The sequence below is a fragment of the Coturnix japonica genome, chromosome Z (genome assembly GCF_001577835.2).
Source record: "Coturnix japonica isolate 7356 chromosome Z, Coturnix japonica 2.1, whole genome shotgun sequence".
Classification (NCBI taxonomy): Eukaryota; Metazoa; Chordata; class Aves; order Galliformes; family Phasianidae; genus Coturnix; species Coturnix japonica.
Window position 1 is genome coordinate 52,997,493 of NC_029547.1, and position 6,725 is coordinate 53,004,217.

Genomic DNA, 6,725 nt, shown 5'->3' on the forward strand with positions numbered 1-6,725 from the left:
TGCAACCAAAATACAAAACGTAATCAAGAGGTATATTCAGCATTCCAGTGTGATCAAATTTTCAGTATTTCTGTCACAAAACACAGATTGTTAGAGTCCTTTCTGCATTCAATCCAAGTAATTCTGTAAAGTAAAACAAGACACTGACTTGCCCTTTTTATGGCTTTGTTAGTATGGTTCCACTGGATTGTGACTCACAAGGGTAATGGCAAGAGTGGTGGAGCCTTGGGACAGAAGGTGTTAAACAGAGGATCTTGTTTCCCTTTGTTGTGAGCTTTCTAAAGTATCAACCTTTCATGGCCCAGCTCCCGCTCATTTGGTGGAGGGGGTGAAGGCAGCAGCTTTCCTTGAGCTTTTTGAGCTTTTGTTCTGGCCACCAGTTAACTGATTTCTCTAACCTGACTGTGGGTAATCCACCCATCAAATCTCGGGGAACGCCCTCTTGACAGCCCAGTGTCCAGAGACAATTAGGCTTATGATCAATATTTCGCCTAGTTGTTTTTACTGCCAGTGAGACCCTTTCCAGCCCCATTGAGCTTTGGGCTGGGTGGCCCAGGGGCAAGGCTGACTGCTGCAAGCCTCACTCCCCTTGGCTCAGATTTACTGGTGGAAGAAATCACCGGCCCAGGACTTACTTGGACTTGTTCATCTGTGTCCTTCAGCAAGCTTTGAGGCAAAGGTATAAAAGAATAATCTCTTACAGGCACTTAGTTGAAAAATCTTCCACTCCTGAAATAGAGTTGATACCACAGATTAATGTATTAAAAACATTGTTATTGCTGCTTCTGTAAGAAAGCTTGAAAAAAAAATGGTGACACAGTTAGACATGAAAGCTTACATACACAATATATAAATGCATCCAGCTGGAGTAGTAGTTTCCATACAAGTCCAGAGATGGCTGCAAGTTTAGTATGGATGTATTTGCATCAGCTGCGTGGTGTTCTCAGTTAATGTCAAGCAAGCTGAAGTCATCGATAATGACAAAGGTAACCAATCTAGATTTCCTTGAGGAATAATTGATCTGTGCCATCACCCTGTCTGGGTGGCCTGTGGCAGATTCCCATAACAATATCAACTTTATTTACTTGTCCCGTAACCTGACTTTATCTCTTTTCCCTTCAAATTTAATTAAAGCTCTATTGGTCAGCCTTGCTAATTACTTGGACAAAGATCAGTTTCCCCCTTTGAGTCATGTACATTGTATCAGTTGCCAGTAGGTTGGTGTCATGTAGACGAACACATGATCAAAAAACTCCAACCAAACAAATAAAATCCCTGTTAGTGACACCATCCTTGGGGCCAGGGATTTTGAAGGGATTTTAGGTAAAATCTAAAAGTCAGTTGCACAAAGTCTTAAAAAACATTATGTAGCAATATGAATGTTCCAAAACATTGCATACTTTGTGATGTTAAAAGTGCCTCTTCAGTCATTTTCTTATGGAAAATGTTTTTATTCAACTTAGACAAGGCAGAAAGGCTGCAAATTAGAGTTGTAAGATGCAGCTTTACTAATGCTGAATGTTCTCTTGAATTCTTTAGTTTATTCTGCTTAAAGGTCTACTTGTGCAAGTTAGTTAATATTTTATTTTTCAAGCTTGCATGCACACAAAACTCTCTTCATCTGCATTCTCTCCTGCTGATTTCTTCTATCGGCCAAAATTTTTGCATTCAGTTCATCTCAAAGGATGATATTTGTTCTCAGTTGCAACCCTTAATTCTTTCACAAGCCAAATGCAGACTACTTTTCCTTCTATTAAATAGTTCAAACATCAAACTCCTATGGCTTGATATTGGCAGAGAAAAGGAACATTCTTGTAGTGTCAGTTTTACATCCACATTGTTTAGCTTCCCTGTGGTTGTTTCCAGTAGTATGTTCATTTTCACACATACACACTCTCTCTGTATGAACAAAAATCCAAGGAAATAGATATTAATCTGCCAAAGAAAGATTACCTTGAGAGAAGTACACACAAGCAAAAGCAACAAAATCTTGTTGCTTTCCAAGGAAGCTAGTACATGTCTGTTCATCTGCAGATAGAGCAAACACTCAGAATTTTTAGGGAAATGAATAAAACACAAAAAATAGCAAAGTTCATAATTTGAGGTTAAGAAAGTTTCTATTCCCATTTTTGTGCTCCAAAAGACAAAGAGATACAGTTCCAAAGTTTAATAACATTTTGCCCACCAAGATACTGAAATAAATAATGGAATCATTTACAAATGAATGACTGATCTAAAGTAAACAATTCCATTACAAATTAAGAGCTATTTGTTTCTCACTTACTGCTAAGACGAAGCATGCTATTTTTAAAAGGAACAACTGCTGCACAAAAAGGCTGTCCATGCCAATCTGGCAATGTGAATTAAACAGTTTTGTGTACTTAGACATTCACAACACAAAATTCATCCCTCTGTGCACACTTATTCAGCATGTCTGGTTGAGTTTTGACATCCAGCAACACAGCTCCACTTGGGGCCAGACTGAAAATCATTAAAATACATAAACTGCCTATTGTATGTGAGACCACAACATAAAAAAGGTTTGAAAGAACATAATCTTACCTACAACCTAGGCTTGTTTTACAAGTATCTGTCAGTTGCTACTGTCCTGAACTACATCCCAAGCTGTTTTCCTGCACCGAGGCTTGCAAATCTATTGAACCTTTGGTTAAAGTTTCCTGTATGAGTACTCAATGTCACAGACTAGAAGGTGTGAAAAACCTAATGTTGGCCTCTACTCTGAAGCAGGTTTAATTACACATATCCTTCCAGAACGTTTGCCTAACCTGTTCTCCACAGCTACGTCAGACCACCAGTGCTCCACAGCAGAGTACTTCCTTTTTCTTATGTAGAAACCTTAACTATTAAAGATCCCTTTTTACAAGTTTGGTTCATTGCTTTCTGATGTACTTGCCACCTGCGTAGAAGGACATACTTTTGCTTTTGCAACTTTTTCTATTGGAGGCGTGCTTCCTCTTGGCTAGGTAAACACATTAACAATTTTTATCTTTCCTCTGAAGAACTTCTATTCTAGATCCCTGACAAACTGATGTTTTTCTTGATCCTCTCCAAGTGATTTTTCCTTTATCCACGCTAACTAAGACACAGCTCTGCCATGGAAATCTTGCTGCACTTAAACACAAGGAGGAAAGACTATTTGACCTTAATTTCACAGGCAGTCTTCTAATCTGTACATCAGGAGATTGTTTACTCTCGTCCAAATTGTGCTGTTGACTTGCAAAACCTGTAGACTACAATCATCACTGAGTCAGGTATTTATTTATTTATTTATTTTCAGAAATGTTGCTTACTCAGTTGTTCTCCATTAAACGTTTGAAGAGGTGGTAGTTCCTACTGATACACAGTGCTGTGGATTTGCTCTTGTAGACTAGTATTCGCCAACTCATCAAGATCAGCTTTAATTCCAAGCTTGTCCACACATTCTCATTCTCTGTTATCTGCAGATTTAATGAATGTACTGTTATTTCATCATTCAGTACAAAGGATTGATGAGTATTGAACAGAGGTTACAGAATCATCAAATCATGTAATCAGTAAGGTTGGAAAGGACCTCTTGTTACCTCTCCACCTTACCACAACCTCCTTTCAGGGAGATGTAGAGAGCAGTAAGATCTCCCCTGAGCCTCCCTTCTCCAGACTGAACAATCCCAGCTCCCTCAGCTATTCCTCATAAAACTTGTGCTCCAAACGCCTCACCAGCTTTGCTGCCCTTCTCTGGACATGCTCCAGAGCCTCAGTGTCTTTCTTGTATTTACTAACATTAATTTAACACCTTCAGAGAGTCATTTCAAAGCTGTTGGAGAGATCTCTGAGGAGGGTGACAAACATGATCAGAGGGCTGGAGCACCTCACCTATGAAGAAACTCTGAGGGAGCTGGGCTTGTTCATCCTGGAGATGAGAAGGCTCTGAGGAGACCTCATTGCAACCTTCCAGTGCTTAAAGGTAGCGTATAAACAGAACATCAACTTTTTACACAGGCTGTGATAGGAGAAAACTGAAAGAGGGGAGATTTGGATGTTGAGAGGAAATTCTTTAATCAGAGTGTGATGAGACACTGGCACAGATTGTCAGAGAATTTGTGGATGTATGCTCCATCTCTGGAGGCATTCAGTGACAGGCTGGATGGGGTCCTGGGATCCAGGAGCAAGGTGTCACAGAAGGGCAGTTAGAACTTGATGATCTTCGAGATCCCTTCTAACACAAGCCACTCTACAATTCTGTGATTCTCTAATTAGTATTACATCAGCCCATCAGCACATACAGCTAACTGTGATTCCTTGCCAAAAATGTGTCAGGTGAAACAATGCAACAATTTATTATGAAAAGCAGAATGTGTAACATCTGCTGTATCTATCAGTTAAGAAAGCTTTCCTTATTTTTCACAGACAGAAATTAAATTGGTTAGATGTGGTTTGTTCTGGACAAATACACGTTGGCTGTTTCTCATCTCCCTGTTTTCTTCTTGATACCTACAGACTCCACTGTATTTGCCCAGCATTTCTGCAGAAAATTATATTAATCTGCAAGATGGCTCACCACCTATTTTCTGCCTCTCTAAACATTTAATAAGGTAGAGGGATTATTTTTTATTTTTTCCTCTTTTTTTTTTTTTTTTTTTTTTAATAGCCCTCCTTTGTTTCACTCATCCTGCATAGGTTTCCAAAGGTGGCTGGAAATGGCACAGATATATCAAGACCTCCCCCCTGAGCTTCACAAACACAACTGTCATACATTTCATGGTCCTTCAGAGTCACTTGGGTAGTACTGAAAATGTTCAGTTACTCATCTAAATATGGATCCTGTCTCCAGAACAGTCTTGCAAGTGAATGTACTGGACATTACAGGATGTCCACAGTGACTGAAAAAAAAGGGAACACCATACCCATTTTTAAAAAGGGTAAAATGGATAACCCTGGGAACTGTTGACCAATCAGTCTCATCTCTGTTTTAGGGAAGATCAAGGACAGATACTCCTGGAAGCAATGCTAAGGCATGTGGAAGACAGAGAGGTGATATGGGAGAACCACCATGGCTTCACCAAGAGCAAATCCTGCTTGACCAATGTAGTGACCTCTTATGATGGTATCACTGCATCAATGGACAAGAAAAGAGCCACTGATAGTCATCTATCTTGACTTAAGTAATGCCTTTGGCATGGTACCCAAAAACATCCTTCTCTCCAAATTGGAAAGATATGGATTTGATGTGTAGACTTTTCAGCAGGTGAAGAACTGGCTGCAGGATCAAGTCCAGAGAGTGGTGGTCAATGGCTCAACATCTGGATGGAGACAAGCGACAAGTGGTTTTCCCTACGAATCAGTGCTGGGGCTGATAATCTTTAGTGTCTTTATCAAGGACATTGACAGTGGGGTCAAGTGCACCCTCAGGAATTTTTCTGATGACACCAAGCTGTGGGGTGCAGTCTATACACCAGAGGTATGGCATGCTATCTAGAGGGACTTACACAGGCTTGAGCAGTGGATCCAGCAGTTGATCATGAAATTCAGCAAATTCAAGATCTTGCACCTGGGTCAGGGCAATCCTAATTACCGATACAAGCTGGGGGGTGAAAGGATTGAGTGCAGCCCTGATGAAAAAGACCTGGGGGTACTGGTGGATGGGAAACTGGACATTAGTGAGCAATGTGTCCTTGCAGCCAGAAAGCCAGCTGTATCCTGAGCTGCATCAAAATAAACATGTCCAGCAGGGCAAGGGAGGTGATCCTGCCCCTCTACTTTGTGATGATGAGGCCTCACCTGGAGTACTGCATCCAGGTGTGGAGTCTGCAGTACAGGAGAGACATAGATCTGCTGGAGCACATTCAGAGAAGGGCTACAGAAATGATCCGTGGAATGGAACACCTCTCCTATGAAGAGGTTGAGGGAGGCTGAGAGAGCTGGGACTGTTCATCCTAGAAAAGAGAAGGCTGCAAGGTGACCTAATAGCAGCCTTTCAGTATCTAAAGGGGAGCTACAGGAAAGAAGGGAACAGACTCTTTAGCCAGGTATGTGGTGATAGAACGAGGAGAAATGGATTCAAGCTTAGAGAGGGTAGATTTAGGTTGGATATAATGAACATGTCTGTTACAGTGAGGGTGGTGAGGCACTGGAACTGGTTGCCTAGTGATGTGATTGATGTGCTGTCCCTGGAGACTTTCAAGACAAGCACTGGGTGGGTGGGTCCACAGCACTGATTTAGCTGTGGACATTTTCCATGTCACTCATTAGTAGTAACCTCCTCTGAACATGAGGCAGCAGTGTGCCCAGGTGGCCAAGATGGCCAGTGCCATCCTGGCTTGTATCAGAAATAGTGCAGCCAGCAGGATCGTCCCTCTGTGTTCAGCTGTGGTGAGGCTGTACGTCAAGTACTGTGTTCAGCTTTGGGCCCCTTGCTACAAGAAAGGCACTGAAGCTCTGGAATGTGTCCAGAGAAGGACAACAAAACTGTGAGGGATCTGAAGCACAAATCTTACAAGGACTGACTGAGGAAACTGGGACTGTTTAGTCTGGAAGAGACTCAGGGAAAACCTTATCACTTTTTACAACTCCCTGCAAGGAGACTGTGTTGAGGCTGGAGTCAATCTCTTCTCCTGGGTAACAGCGATAGGATGAAAGGCAATGGTCTCAAGTTGCACCAGGGGAAGTTCAGGTTGGATATTTGAAAATAATTATTTTCCAAAAGAATGGTGAGGCACTGGAACTGC